Raw genomic sequence first — 16738 nt, 5'->3', positions numbered from 1 at the left:
GAACTCTGTTGTCCTTGTCTGCTTGTGGCCCTGACCTTGGCTTATTCCCTTACTATCCCTATCCTCCTGTCGCCTACTGTGGGTGTGAGCTGGGGGACCCTGGGGGCCGTGACCTGGAGCCAGTTGCAGCCCAGTCCATCCTCACCACTAGAGGCTCTGGTGAACACCTGCTGGCTCTTAGGCTCTGTGCCCCAGGGAATCTTACACTCTAACCCCGGTGGGATCCGTGTTGGTGTTCCAGCAGCCCTGCCTTCCTTACCACCCTGACTCCCATCCGCAGCAGTCAGCCGTGGGGTCCACTACCTTGCGGTGCACTCCTGATCCCAATGGTGTGCATCTGTCACCTAACCTCAAGGTGACATGACATTTTAGTAACAAGAACGGTATCATTAGCAGTAATCAGCATGGATTCATGAAGAATCGTTCTTGCCAAACAAATATATTAACCTTCTATGAGGAGGTGAGTTGCCATCTAGATAAAGGAAGGCAGGAATTGGTGTATCTGCAAAAGCATTTGACTCAGTTCCCCATAAACGTTTACTTTTACAAAGTAAGGTCTGTTGGCATGGACCATAGGGTGAGTACATGGATTGAAAACTGGCTACAAGGTCGAGCTCAGAGGGCGGTGATAAATGGGGAGTACTCGGAATGGTCAGAGGTGGGTAGTGGGGTCCTCCAGGGTTCTATGCTGGGACCAATCCTATTTATTTTGTTCATAAACGACCTGGAGGATGGGGTAAACCGTTCAATCTCTGTATTTGCGGATGATGCTACGCTAAGCAGGTCAATAACTTCCCTGCAGGATGTGGAAACCTTGCAAAAAGATCTGAACAAATTAATGGGGTGGGCAACCACATGGCAAATGAGGTTCAATGTAGAAAAATGTAAAATTATGCATTTGGGTGGCAAAAATATGAATGCAATCTATACACTGGGGGGAGAACCTCTGGGGGAATCTAGGATGGAAAAGGACCTGGGGGTCCTAGTAGATGATAGGTTCAGCAATGGCATGCAATGCCAAGCTGCTGCTAACAAAGGAAACAGAATAGTGGCATGCATTAAAAAGGACATCAACTTGTTACCCCAGCATTTCGAATTCCTGATATGTACCTGCTGTACAATAAAAAGCATCCTGTTCTTTGTATTGGTTTCTGCCAGTCCCTCTGCTTTCCTGTTAACAATTAACCATACTAAGCAGGAGAGCTCACCATGGTCAGTTCTCCAGCTGTGCTGGGAACTCAGCCTGCTCTCCTCCAATGATCAGACTTGTCCTGACACCCCCCCCTCCTGCTGCACAGCCATTCACTGGGAAGCTCAGTGTGCTGCTACTTCTCCTCCCCCTAGCTCTTATGCAGCTGAGAACAGAGGGAATGTGATCACTTATTAAAATAAAAAAAGGGAAAAAAAGGTATTTTTAATGTTTTTTTTATATCTATACACAAATGTTTGCCTTTCATTTCAATTTTAAACTGAATGGGTTGCTTTACAAGGCAATCGTTTATAATCACTTTACGTCTGCCCCCTTTTTTTTAATTACCTTTAGAAAAAAGCTGTAGGTTACAGAGCTCAATAGCTGAAGCTGAGTATAAGTAGCGACTCTTGCCCCTTTCTCCTCTCCCACATGTGGTTCTGTTTCAGGTCTCAATGGGAGACATCATGTCTGAAAGGTGACATGTTCTGCTGTGCTTTTGCTATACAAAAAAACAAAGTTCTCTTAATATCCTGTGTCACATTAAAAAAAATGTATATTTGTAAAGCAAATTATATACTGTGTATATAGTAAAAACATATTAACGCTTCTATTGGTTGAACTAGATGGACCTTGTTGAAAGAGATTGGTTTAACTTGATGGTCTTTTTTCAACCTATGTAACTTTATATCTTAAAGCTGCATTAAAGTAGCAAAACTAAAAAAGAAACACTGTGGGAGAAAAGATAGAAAATATAGTTTACCTTACACCCAGCTCCTGCACAGTATAGGGTGATGTCACTATTCCTCTGGAGAGATCCTGGGAACACAAAAACGTCTTCTTGCAATATTTGGGTTTCTCCAGGATCTTGCTGGAAGGATCTCTTTGTCATCATTGTTTAGACATTGCTGATGGAAGCTGGGTGTAAGGTAATATATTTTTTAACTTTTTTCCATAGTTTTTTCTAAAGCAGTAATGTGGCGGTTATACAAGGAGGTAGGTCAGAACTGAATAAGATGACCTTAAAAAAAGGTTCACCATGAACAAATGCACATAGATCCATTATAGCTTTCCTTTAACACTCAAAGATGATAGTAGTGAGATCAGAACGTTTTTCAGACCCGTCCGCCTGCTGTGCCCACTACAAAGGGGTCCAATTTTTACTGCTGAATTTCTCTTTTTACACTATATTACAGAAAACATGGCAGAAAGAAGAGGGCTCATCCTGAAGAATAAAGATTGCATATTAAGGAAAAGGAAAGGAAAGCAGAAACAAAACTGTTCTAACCCAACGGAGAACGTATGACTAAATGCCAGTGACTGCAAACTTATGTCTAGCAGTGAAGTGAGCTTGGGACAGAATGTTCTCTAGTAAAGGTATTTCAGACTTTTCATTGATCTTTATTTGTCCATCATAACCAGATTGCTAATATGTTCAGTGCCCATCTGCAGCCTCACCACTGCCATGAATGCAGCCCCACCACTGCCATGAATGTAGCCTTATAATTGCCATTAATGCAGACTCACCATTGCCATGAATGCAGACTCACCATTGCCATCAGTGCAGCCTGATCGATGCCCATCTTCAGCCTCGGAGGGGGGTGAGATGAGCGCCAACAGAGTACATACAGGAGAAACTCGTGTTTTCTCTGTGGCCTCTTTAATATACAAAGTCCCGCCTCCTATGATGGACAGAACAGTCGTCCAATGGCAGCGGGACTTCCTTTTACAGAGGCCGCCGTGTAAACAGGAAATTTTCCTTTATGTACGGTACTCATCCCGCCCCCTCCCTGTCCCCTCCGAGGCAGCCAGAATATATACAGTATCTCATAAAAGTGAGTACACCCCTCACATTTTTGTAAATATTTTATTATATCTTTTCATGTGTCAAAACTGAAGAAATTACACTTTGCTACAATGTAAAGTGGTGAGTGTACAGCTTGTATAACAGTGTAAATTTGCTGCCCCCTCAAAATAACTCAAGACACAGCCTTTAATGTCTAAACTGCTGGCAACAAAAGTGAGTACCCCACTAAGTGAAAATGTCCAAATTTGGCCCAATTAGCCGTTTTCCCTCCCCAGTGTCATGTGACTCGTTAGTGTTACAAGGTCTTAGGTGTGTTACATTTGGTGTTATCGCTCTCACTCTCTCATACTGGTCACTGGAAATTCAACATGGGACCTCATGGCAAAGAACTCTCTGAAAATCTGAAAAAAAGAATTGTTTACATAAAGATGGTCTAGGCTATAAGAAGATTGTCAAGACCCTGAAACTGAGCTGCAGCATGGTGGCCAAGACCATACAGTGGTTTAACTGGACAGGTTCCACTCAGAACAGGCCTCGCCATGGTCGATATGTTTAAATATAGGCACCACATTGGCCTTACGCCAAACCGGTGGTACCATTCCAGTCATTAAAAAGTCCTTAAATATTAGAAACAATGGCTTTGAAATGACAGAGCTCAATTCTTTTTGGATCTGTGGGTGGATGCCATCTGGCTCAGGTGCTTTATTCACTATTATTCTGTCTAAATATTTCTGGACCATATTAATTTTGAGCTGTATCAATACCATCCCCATTATAGACATAAGCTCCCCCATGCACCTATGTATACACAGAGCCGAAGAAGGTATTTAATCAATTTACCCCCTCTTTGTCCACAATCAACCACTCTAGATTTTTTTGTAAAGCTCAGACCTCACCTTTTTACTATTAATATATTTGAAGAATTTTTGGGGGGTTTGTTTTACTACCCTTTGCAATCTGTCCTTCATTTTGAATTTTTGCAGCCTTGATTTCTTTTTTTCATATTCTGTTATGTTCTTTGTAACATTTAAACAATGAATAGTGTTCCTTCATTTTTATATTTTTTAAAAGCTCTTTAATTATTTATAGCTTTTTTAACTTTGGCTATGAGCCACATAGGTTTTATTTTTAATATATTTTGCAGTGAATTCACATAGTCTTTTTCAAGAATTCCCATTTCTGTTCTGTTTTCATTGCCAATATTCCCTCCCAGTCAAAGTGTCATGCCCCATACACACGATCAGAAATTCTGTCAGTGCGGCGATCGGGGATGAGGCTTGTCCCTCGGGATGCAGCCCATCCCAGATCAGTGTGAAGAGCCAATAAAAATCATCTCTTTACCACGTGCCCGGCTGTGTCCAATCACAGCCGGTCACATGCATTGTCCTCGTGCACAGCACGCACACGAGCGGCGATTGGGGACGAGGCTTGTCACACTGATCACAATGAAATCCACAGTAACGAGCTGTTACTAGGCTCTCCTCCTAGCACACTGATCATGTGTGAGGAGGAGATTGCGGTAACAGCTTTTTACCACCTACAGTATACACCAAGCACACTGATTGCCCCCCCAATAAAGAGGACCTGTTACCAGCCCATCAAAGTACCTGTCACAGCCCATCTGAGTACCCGAGTAACCCAAGGACATTTCGTGTTCCCTGAGTCCCTTCCACAGTATTAAAATCCCTTATGGTACATTTTAGGATGTACCACCCTCTCTCTTTGTTCTCCTTTCTTTCCCTTTTATCTGTCTCTATCCTAAATTTCTTGTTTTTTTTCCCCCATCCCTCTCTCTAGCCGTCTTTCTTGTTTTTTCTCTTATTCTTTCTCTCCCTTTTTCTTTGTTTCTCCCCCTCTTTTCCTCTCCCTTCCACGTATTCTCCATTTTTTTTCTTCTCTTACTCCATGGTGGGGGTGGGGGTAATGGGATGAGTGGTATTGCTGGGGGGAGTTCTGATCAGCCAGCTTAGGTGCTTTTGATCAAGGTCATCTGCTGATCTGAGAACTGTAGTGGGGACTTATAATGTCAACTATAATCACAGGTAGTGTTACTAACTGTGTCTCCAGCTTCACTGTGGCTCTGACTTTGTGATGTATCATAGCAGTGACACCTTATCAGAAACCATGAATCAGACCGAGACAGAAGTAAGTTAAATCACACTTGTTTAATAATAATAATTAAGTAAACAGAGTAAGCGTAGTCAAAACAAGCCAGAGTTCAGTAACCGGATCATTTAGACAGCCAAGCAAATGCCAGAGAGCCAGAGATAAACGTAGTAGTACAGCAAGCAGGATCAGGAGCCATAAGGAACGTCAGCCGAGCAAGTCTTCAACAGGAACGCTGGAGAAAATCTCTGTGATGTTGACAAAGGAGAAGGCAGAGATCAAGTGAGCTGGATGACTTTAAGTAGGCAGGACTGATGAGCAGAATCAACAACAGCTGGGTAACTGTGGAGAGAGATGGGAGCTGGCAATTAGCCGACAGCTGAGCGGCCAGCTCAGAGAAGGAAGGACTGAGCCCAGCCCTGACACACCTATGCCGAAATCAAGAGATGGGGTCTCCTCTAGCCCCTCCCACTTAACATTCCTCACCAGTCAGCTAACCTCTAGTCTCTGCCCCCAGCCATATTTCAGTGCGTTACCCTACGTTTAATGTCGTGTTTTTCAGTGCGTTATTGCAAGTTTAACACCGTATATTTCAGTGTGTTATGTGCCATTTAACACAGTATATTTCTGTGTGTTGGTGCAAGTTTAACCCCAGTATAGTTCAGTGCGTTACTGCAACTTTAAGGCCATATATTTCAGTGCGTTACCGTTTAATGCAGTATAGTTCAGTGAGTTACTGCAAGTTTAACGTTATATATTTCAGTGCGTTATGTGCCATTTAACACAGTAGATTTCTGTGTGTTGGTACACGTTTAATGCAGTATAGTTCAGTGCGTTACTGCAAATTTAACGCCATATATTTCAGTGCATTACCTTCTGTTTAATGCAGTATAGTTCAGTGAGTTACTGCAAGTTTAACGTTGTATATTTCAGTGCGTTATGTGACATTTAACGCAATATATTTCTGTGCATTAGTGCACGTTTAACACAGTATATTTCAGTGCATTACCTTCCATTTAACGCATTATAGTTCAGTGCGATACTGCAAGTTTAATGCCATATATTTCAATGCGTTACCTTCCGTTTAATGCAGTATAGTTCAGTGTGTTACTGCAAATTTAACACTGTATATTTTAGTGCGTTACCTTCCGTTTAATGCAGTGTATTTAAGTGCATTGCATGGCATTTAACACATTATATTTCTGTGCGTTAGTGCACGTTTAACGCAGTATTTCAGTGCGTTACCTTCCGTTTAATGCAGTATAGTTCAGTGTGTTACTGCAAGTTTAACGCCATATATTTCAGTGCGTTACCTTCAATTTAATGCAGTATAGTTCAGTGGGTTACTGCAAGTTTAATGTTGCATATTTCAGTGTGTTACATGCCATTTAACGCAATATATTTATGTGCATTACTGCATGTTTAACACAGTATATTTCAGTGGGTTAATGCAAGTTTAACCCCAGTATATTTCAGTGTGTTGCGTGCCATTTAACACAGTATATTTCTGTGCGTTGGTGCATGTTTAACGCAGTATATTTCAGTGCGTTACCTTCCGTTTAATGCAGTATTGTTCAGTGCATTACTGCAAGCTTAATGCTGTATATTTCAGTGCGTTACCTTCAGTTTAACCCCAATATAGTTCAGTGATTTACTGCAAGTTTAACGTCATATATTTCAGTGCATTAGTGCATGTTTAATGCAGTATATTTCTGTGCGTTAGTGCACATTTAGCGCCGTATGTTTCATTGCGTTACTGCAAGTTTAACGCTGTAGATTTCAGTGCGTTAGTGCACGTTTGACGTAGTGTATAGAAGTTTGTCAGTGCAGTTTTACTGCAGTATATGATAGTGTATCAGTGGAATGTAGTGAGTACTAAAGTGCACCAAGCTCTACGTTCCATTGATTAAATTGCATCCACATACACATTTCCACATCTTTATTACATTTTGTTAATAAGCACCCCCCATCATGTCTGGGAAGGCAACAAGGAGAAGCAGACATTCCCATGGCACTGTGAGGGGGCAAGCAGCGTACGTGTCCACAGGAAAAGGTGGACGTGGTCAGTCCTCAGGCAGGGCATCATTTCCTCTGTTTAGTGATGTTGTCCATGCTATCCAGCCATAGTGCTCAGAGGAGGTGGTGGACTGGCTTACTAAACCATCCTCCATTACCCAAGCAGAGACAGGTGCACAGTCCACTGCAGCAGCCAGGGTGGCTAAACCCGCTTCCTTGTCCACAGCTATTCCTGCCATAGCCCCAGCATCAGGCATAGAAGAGTCAGTTGAGTTATTCGAACACAGCGTCAGCCACTTGCTCCTTGACGATGCACAGCCATTATTTGATTCAGATGTTGGTTCTGAGGTTGAGGAAGGCAGGAATATGAGCCTACAGAGAGGGGAGAACACTAGTACACAAATTGGCAGTCATGTTCCCCCAGCCGCAGCGTATTGCCAAGTTGTCTCCAGTGGTAATGAGGATGGAAGAGATGATGATGATGAGATCACTGACGTGACTTGGGTGGCGGTTAGTGCAGAGGAGGAAAGTGAGGGTGAGGTACAACCCCAACGAGGCAGCCATCATGGAAGAGTAAAGAGCAGCCACCTAATTCTATTACATTGTGGAACTATTGGAAAAATATGCGCTGCGCTTGAGCAACCCAAAAAATATTAATAAATTAAACAAAATCCAATTACGTGCATGTAAATCAAACTATGCAATAATAATTCTGTACTCTTATACATAAAGTGCAATGTGCAAAATAAGTGTATAATAGTAAACAATAAAGTGCATAGATAAAACAAGTGCTTATTGCTCCATAAAAGACATCTTGAGTGCCCTAATAGATTTCAACAAAAGTGCTTAGTGCTCCATATAAGGCATCTTGCCTGCCCTGATAAATTATTGAAAAATAACAAGTGAAAAAAAGTTCTATATAGCACTCCAAATCAGTACGTGCAGGTAATGTCCAACTGTGATATCAAATCAGTGCGTGCAGGTGGTGTCCAACTGTGATATCAATCATCATGCCAAAATATCATGAGTGTTGCAAACCATGCTCCGGTGCACTTCAGTGGCCCCCTTAAGCTAATGTGCTCACCTCAGAGCGTGTGACCCAGCTGCTACCCTGAGTCAAAACACGCTTTGGAGCCCCCCCCGGGCTCAGTATTGGTATCAGATATATTCCTCCAGCTGGAAACAATGTAGAATGAGAAAGAAACTATACAGTGTAATATAGCCAAATACTTTATTATATAAAAAACGCTCCCCACATTGGGGTACTCACATGGTACTGGTGCGTCAGTGTACCATTCTATAACAGCCTCCAAATGATAAAATAAAAGATCGCTGGGCGTATGGTGCGGTATGCTGTGGTGGAATAATGCTGTGTGTGGTCTGTGTTGCTCTCTCCGTCCTGGCCCCTCCCCCACGCATCTTCGACACAGGGATCACGTGTCTTCATCAGGGGGATATGATTGGACGGATGCTCTACAGGTTTATATAAGGCGACCGCGGCCATTTTGCCATAGATCGCGGACACTCTAGTGTTATACTACAGCTTGTATTTTGATGTCAAAGCCTATCTCATAGTACTGACCATAGCTAATGGAAAAAAACAGTCAGTGTGGGATATCTACCGAATGTTACTCAGTGCTAAGCCTATCTAAAGATGTCGGCCGAATTGAGCTAGTAATGATAATGCACAACCCAGGACGGAGCCCTATATGGAGCACTAAGCACTTTTGTTGAAATCTATTAGGGCACTCAAGATGTCTTTTATGGAGCAATAAACACTTGTTTTATCTATGCACTTTATTGTTTAATATTATACACTTATTTTGAACATTGCACTTTATGTATAAGAGTACAGAATTGGTATTGCATAGCTTGATTTACACAATTGGATTTTGTTTAATTTATTAATATTTTTTGGGTTACTCAAGCGCAGTGCACATTTCTCCAATGATACCTTTGCACGATATATGAAACGTGATCAGCGCACGCAGCTGGAGGTAGTACATGTTGGGCACAGGACCAGTGTGGCTCACAAGATTTATTTTTAATTTTGCTTACATTGTGGACCTGTTATCTCCTGGCCCACTTCCCACAGCTCAGCTGTCTGGGCCTTTTTTAGCACATATGCAGCCGATCACACTGTTGCAATTTGCAAACTTTGTTAAGCGTGGCAAAAACACCAGCCATTTGGGTACCACATGCTTGACAAGGCATTTAACCTCCCACCACTCACTCTGTTGTCAAGAGTACCTGAAAGCCACATAAAAGGGGCGCAGTTTTGTTCCTCCTCCTTACTCCTTACCTCAGTCTGCCCCCGCTATACCTCATGACCTCTCAGCAGTCTCCACTGACAGGGATGATGGTATAGCACAGGGTGACCAGCTGTAGCCGGCAAATTTCTCTGCCGCATCTGCTGCGGCAAAATAAAAAAAAAATACAGTCACTGCCACCCACATGCCCAGCATCTAAATGCAAGCTTGTCAAAGCTGCTGGCTCTACAACTTCTGCCTTTCCATCTGGTGGATTCTGCCCCCTTCCGTGAATTTGCAGAATGTGCTGTACCACAATAGCAGGTTCCCATTCGCTATTTCTTTTTATGTAAGGCCATTCCAGCTCTGTACCATCATGTGGAAGGCAATGTTGGTCCAGCAAGAATGGTCAGGGATGATATATTTCGGTCACAGCATACTGGGTAACTCTCCTTGCAACTCGGAAGGATGCAGGACAGGGCTCAGTGCTGCAGCTTGTTGTGCCCCCCACGTCTCCATACAGCTAGTAGTAATAATGCGAGATTTAACAGCTCTACCCCCTCCTCCATGCCCTCCTCTGCTGAATTGTCCTATGAACCACAAGTACCCCCTAAAGGGGCTATTCAATGATTTAGTCTAAAAGGTGCCATGCAGTGCTTCAGCTGGTGTGTCTAGACAACAGGAACCACAAGGGAGCAGAGATTCTTGCAGCTCTGCAGGGGTAGGCCCAGAGGTGGTGCACACCATGCCAGCTGGAGCCAGGAATGGTGGTGTGCGATAATGGCACAAACCTCCTGTCCGCCCTTAGACAGGCAAAGTTGACACATGTACCATGCCTGGCACATGTCCTCAATTTGGTGGTGCAGCATTTCCTAAATAGGTACCCAGGAAGATCTGCTAAAGCAGGCCAGAAGAGTCTGTAGCCATTTCAGGCGGTCATACACAGCCAGTGCGCGGTTGGGCGAAATTCAGCGGAAATTCCACCTGCCCATAAACCTCCTGATTTGTGACATGCCCACTAGGTGGAACTCGACTTTGGCAATGCTGCAGCGGCTGCACATGCAGCAGAAGGCCATCAACAAGTACCTGTCACAATGACAGGCCATGGCACAATGACAGGCTCAGGTCGGCTTGTTTTTTTTTCCCTAAGCCAATGGCTACTCATAAAGGATACACGCACTGTACCTGTCACCATCTGAGGAGGCCACAAGGATGGTGAGCCGTGACAATGCATGCATCAGTGACACAATCCCTGTTGTGTTTCTGCTGGAGCAGACTCTGCATGGCATTATGGACAGGACACTTGAGGCAGAGCAGCGGGAGAAAGAGGAGGACTTCCTTTCCTCTCAAGGCCCACTTTATGCAGACACCATTGTTCTGCAGAGAGGGAGGAGGAGGATTCTGGCAGTTTTGGAGGCATTAAAGCAGAGGAAGACATACATCAAACAGTAAGATATAGTTGTCCATCCCCAGAACACTTGGGAGTAGTACGTGGCTGAGAGGAAGCAGTTCCAGACACTATAATCCTCATGGACCCAGAGGAGTCTGCTTCTCGTGCCTCCGCAAATTTGCAGTGCATGGGCTCCCTCATGCTTCAAAGCCTGCGAAAGGACCCAAGAATGCGTGGCGTAAAGGAAAAGGATCACTATTAGTTGGCAACCCTCCTTGACCACCGCTACAATGGCAAAGTCTCAGAACTCATCCCGTCCCCACAGAGACTGCAGAAGATGAAATCTCTTGAGGACCCCTTTAAAGAGGAGTTTAACACTTTTCCTAGCTTTGGGAGGTTACAGTGTCATGGAAAATGTAGTTTTGAGACTTCTGTTGGTCAAGAGAGGAGCGGTGGAGAAGGTGGCCACCCATGTGATGCATTTCACAATTTTTTTAGTCCTCGCACCCAGGGCTGTCACATCCCATCGGCAGTAAGGATGAGCTCTGGCGTGTTCGCAAACTGCACGTGCCAAGCCCGCCAGGAAGTCGGCACTGCACAGTGCTAATCACAAGTAGTGACACATTTCCTGGTATGTGTGGCTGCAGAGATCGGGAAATGTCTCACTGCCTGTAATAAGCGCAGCGCAGTGCCGACTTCCTGGTGGGCTCAGCACATGCAGCTTGCGAACACGCCGGAGCTCATCCTTGATCGGCAGCATCTGCATCACATGGTGGATGATTATCTAGGGGTGAAAACAGATGGAGAGCTTTCCAGTCGACAATTCACTGGCTTACTGGGTCATGAGAATAGCCCATTGGCCAGAACTTTCCCAGTATGCAAATGAGCTACTGGGCTGCCCTGCATCCAGCGTGCTTTCCAAACAGGCATTCAGTGCTGCTGGAGGTTTTGTTACTGGTAATAGAGCGCATCTGTCGACAGACTCCGTGGAAGTCTGGCATTTATCAAAATGAATCAGTCCTGGATTACCAGCAGCTATGAAGCCCCTGAAGCTGATGTCGCTGATTAAGTGTTTTTGGGAGGTGGAATCTCTGCAGGACTTCTAGGCTGCCTAAAGTGTTGTGGGTGTTGATTTCATCTGGAAGATTTCTTTGGGGTGTAGGTTTCATGGGCACAATTAACACCCAAAGACCAATTTTTCCTTTTGACAGGTGCATATCATTGCAATTTTTGACAACAAGGCCAATTCTTGCTTTCATCAAGAGTACCTCAATACCACCACCAACACCCAAAGACCAATTTTTTTTCTGCACCAAAGTCTGTGGAAGAGACACCAGAATTTATCCAAAAAATCTCTAATCTTGTTCCCAGTGCACTACATTGCACTACAAGCTTGCAGGGAAAATGTCATATTTTTTTGGGCTTTATAAATGCAATTATTGCTGCAGCAGCTTCTATACACGGTACAGATGTGCCAATTTACAGGTAGACCAAGGGGATCCCCCAGGCACTATATTGAAAGGAATTTTTCATTTTTGTGCTTTCACTTTAAGCATCAATAAATCACTGCTCATTTAAAAATGACTTTTTTTACAAACTTTGTTTCATTGATACATGCCCCTCAGGGCAGTACCTGGATCCCCATAACCATTGTATGCCTGAATACTTGCATATAAGCCTTCAAAATTGGCACTTTTGATTTTTCCAGTTCGGGTCCCATAGACTTCAGTGGGGTTCGTTATCCAGTTTCCGAACTTTTGCGATGTTCAAAAGTTCTGGTGCGAACCGAACAGGGGTTGTTCGACCCATCCCTAGTCCTTATTAATAAACCAATAATTGTGTGTGTGATGTTACCTAGAAGCTCGGATATTGTACGGGGTGATTTCAGATTAACATAATCAGCCGTAAATTTTCCTTGAAAACTGGGTAAAAGGAACTAGTACCTTTCAAAAAGATACTCCGTAATATCTATTTCTTGTGTTTTCTAAATGATGGGCCGAGGTTTCTTATCACTATATCAGCCTAGAATACCTAATTTGATAGGAAATTCTTGTAAAACACTATCTCTTGTGCTTTCCTTTGAATAGACTGTGCTGAGAACTGTAACATCTTGATATGGAGCTGTGTTTTGAATCAAAGAAGAACTCCGGGCTGGGTGCTGCAGTAAAAACGCATTTTCAACAGCACAAAGAAAAATGTATTATTATACATCATTTAAAATCATCTCTATTTGAAAACTGCGCAGTTTGGTGAATATTTTCCAACAAATGGCTAACATTTCATTTGGAAGAATCAACACATTTTAAATCTGATAATTGACTAAGCTGATTTATGAATGAAATTGCTCATCATTAAAAATACCATTTCAAGGCAATTTCAACTTTTATTGAGCTTTAACTGTAGATAGAGGATGCTTACTAAGAGTCGGTTTGTCATTTTGAGGTTTCAGCTTGGCAGGTTGCATGAATACATACAAGGATTTTCATGATCATAATCTGACTAAAGCCATAGATACCAAATAGTAACTAGGGTTGCACCAATACCGGATTTTTATTAGTGAGTACCGATACCTTTGCGGTGCGATTTGAGCCCATACAAAATGACTGGGCTCAAACTGCACTGCAAAGACTCGCATGCGATTTGAAAGGAACGTGATGCAATTCCTGTCTGAATCGCATGAAATTTCCACACCGCTCCTGTGTGAACCAAGGCTGAAATCACTAGGACAAGCGTGTTCCTGTTCAAATCGCAAGCAATTCTTTGCAGTGCAATTTGAGCCCATTCATTTTGTATGAGCTCAATTCACACAGCATAGGTATTGGTTTTGGCTGGCTAGAGCGATAGATACCAAACTTATAGGGTCATAGTAACTAGGGTTGCACCGATACCGGATTTTTATCGGCAAGAACGAGTACCGATACTTTTGATCACAATACCTTTGCAGTGCGATTTGAGTCCATACAAAATAAATGGGCTCAAATTGCTCTGCAAAGAATTATATGGGACTTGAACAGGACTGCGGTGCCCTTCCTGTCCAAATCACATCGCATAGGTATCGATTTTGGGTATCGGAGCATTTTCACGAGTACCCCCATCTCACCACCTTCCATTGCTTGCTTGGGCTCTCCCGGAATTTTCGCCGGCTGGTCAGAAAGCCGAACAAAGCCGCGATTGGCTTTGTTTATCTCTCTGCTATGGTAACCCAGAAGGGAGCATGAGACATAACTTCCGGTTTACACAGGTGTCAACGGCGTCATTTTTTAAAAATCGAAAGCATTCGAAAACAGATCTTGGTGTTTTGACTGCTTTTAAGGGAATTTGGGATCTTATAGACTCCAGATCTCTCCAGAAAGAGTACCTGTCACATGCCTATTGCTGTCACAAGGATGTTTACATCATAAAAGTGATTAAAGAAAAAATTAAAGCAACAGTGTAAAAATAAAAAAAATGTATAATTAAAGAAAAAACGTAAACACAAGGGCGATCGCAAACATCGATCATCCCACACATATGAGGTATCACCGCGAACGTCAGATCATGGGCAGTAATTCTATCACTGAACCTCCTCTGTACATCTAAAGTGGTAGCCAGGCTTTTTAATCGTTACCTATCGATAACAACATTTACGTAATTTTTGTCACCATTGCAGAGGCATGCGCAGTTTTTTTTTTATTATATATTCTTTTTATTGAGTTTTTTCACACATATTATACAGACATAAAACATAGAGGTCTAGAGGGCAACATACACTCTTACCTCTTAGCCGCACAGGGCTAACATTGGAACTAACATAGTCCAACTAACCACTGAATTGGAATCTAACAAACTCCTCCCCCCCGTCCCCCCCAAACTCAACCATCAGCACTAGTTCAGGATAAAAGTTGCACCAGAAAGTCTTAATCAGAGCTCAATTGTGTCGCTTGTCTATTTAAAACACTTGGGGATAACTAGTAGAGCAATCATATATGCATGCAACATTGGGATAAAAAAAAAAAAAAAAAAACTACATCACCTAAATCTAAGTGGAGAGATTATGTAACCTTTTAGGTTAGAGTTAGTTGTATCAACTCACAGTTGCTGAGGAGTCCAACCATGGTTGCCATACTTTGTAGAATTTTTTCTTGCAGCCTCTAGAAATGTAAGTAGCCTTATAGAGGTGGATTACGGAGTTCATCAGACCTTTCCAGTATGTTATTGTAGGAGCATTTGCTTTTTTCCAATGTAATAGAATAGCCTTCCTACCATAGAACAGCCCTGTATTAAGTCAAGTGCGGTGTGCCAAAGAAGGGACAACCTCCTCAACTAAACCCATGAGGCTTACTCTTGGGGTTTTAGGGATTGGTATACTGAGAACCTCTGCAGAGGCGTGCGCAGTTTTAAAGCATTGACGTGTTTGATATCTAGTTACTTGGTGTAACATCATCTTTTTATAGTTTACAAAAAAACTGGTTTATGTATTGTGTTTTTTTGCTTAAACAATTGTATTTGAAAAACCCACTGCGCAAATACCTTATGACATAAAAAATTGCAACAACCACAATTTTATTTCATAGGGCCTCTGCTTTAAAAAATAATAATGTGTGGGGGCTCTAAGTACTTTTCTAGCAAAAAATACTGATTGTTACATGTAAACAAAAAGTACCAGAAAAGGCCTGATCTGGAAGTGGGTAATATACTGTAGGTGCCACATCACAAACAAAAAAAATTTCCCAGCGCACTTAGCAGCTAGCCTGCAAAAAAAAAAAAAAAAATTACCCTGTCTAACAGTTCAAAGCAGAGGGTTTAGTTGCACACATTTGAAAAAAAATGTGAAACTTGCAGTGCCTCGTCAAGGCTCCTCTTTTATACTGCAGTCCTGACTCTATAGTTTTGAGAATCTTCCAGTTGAAGCACATATAGCAGTGGAAACATAAATGGCAGGTTTGTCTGGAGGGAGCTCTTTCCTCCTTAAAGCACAGGGACACGCTAGACACCCAGCAAGAGCACAATGGCAGCTAAGGACATCCAATGTGTCCCCATACCATATCCGGCCGACAAACTGTACAGATAAGTGGCAACCACTGCAATTTATAACTAGCCTTTGCAGTAAGGTGCACATGGAAGGGCTTTACACATCACAAAGAAGAATTCCCAGCACACTTACCAGCTAGCTTACAAAGAACAACCAAACTGCCAGAGGGATTAGTTGCACAAATTGCAAATAATAGGTGGAAGCTGCAGTGCCTGGCCAAGGCTTCTCTGTATACTGGGATCTAACTCTATAGCTTTGAGAGTCTCCAAATTGGTGCACATATAGTCATGGATAAATTAAGACCAGGTTTATAGGTGCCCCATTCTAAATTTCTCAACTTGAAGACAGAAAAATTTACTAAATTGACTTTTAAGGCACCATAAGCATAGCTCCCAGCTGTCCCAGATTTGGAGGGATTGTCCCTGATTTGGAACAAAGTCCCTCTGTTCCTCTTTCTTCCTCATTTGTCCCTCATTTTGGTCTAATTTATAGAGTTGTACAGTGGGGCAAAAAAGTATTTAGTCAGCCACCAGTTGTGCAAGTTCTCCCACTTAAAAAGATGAGAGAGGCCCGTAATTATCATCATAGGTATACCTCAACTATGAGAGACAAAATGTGGAAACAAATCCAGACAATCACATTGTCTGATTTTTGAAAGAATTTATTTGCAAATTATGGTGGAAAATAAGTATTTGGTCACCTACAAACAAGCAAGATTTCTGGCTCTCACAGACCTGTATCTTCTTCTTTAAGAGGCCCCTCTGTCCTCCACTCATTACCTGTATTAATGGCACCTGTTTAAACTTGTTATCAGTATAAAAGACACCTGTCCACAACCTCAAACAGTCACACTCCAAACTTCACTATGGTGAAGACCAAAGAGCTGTCGAAGGACACCAGAAACAAAATTGTAGACCTACACCAGGCTGGGAAGACTGAATCTGCAATAGGCAAGCAGCTTGGTGTGAAG

At 42.7% G+C, this 16738-nt stretch overlaps 1 long non-coding RNA gene across 2 annotated transcripts in view; it reads left to right on the top strand.

The window, feature by feature from the left end:
* The window catches only part of LOC141108653 (uncharacterized), a 385958-nt gene extending 369698 nt beyond the window's left edge, over positions 1-16260 (top strand). For both annotated transcript variants that reach the window (XR_012236103.1, XR_012236104.1), the window contains exons 6-7: positions 2386-2566; positions 12845-16260. This is a non-coding gene — a long non-coding RNA (uncharacterized lncRNA). The remainder of the gene's footprint in view (positions 1-2385; positions 2567-12844) is intronic.
* The last annotated feature ends 478 nt before the right edge of the window (positions 16261-16738 follow it).

Source organism: Aquarana catesbeiana, linkage group LG09 (genome assembly GCF_042186555.1).
Source record: "Aquarana catesbeiana isolate 2022-GZ linkage group LG09, ASM4218655v1, whole genome shotgun sequence".
NCBI lineage: Eukaryota > Metazoa > Chordata > Amphibia > Anura > Ranidae > Aquarana > Aquarana catesbeiana.
The sequence above is the reverse complement of the archived record's forward strand: the minus strand, read 5'-3'. Positions and strand labels throughout refer to the sequence as shown.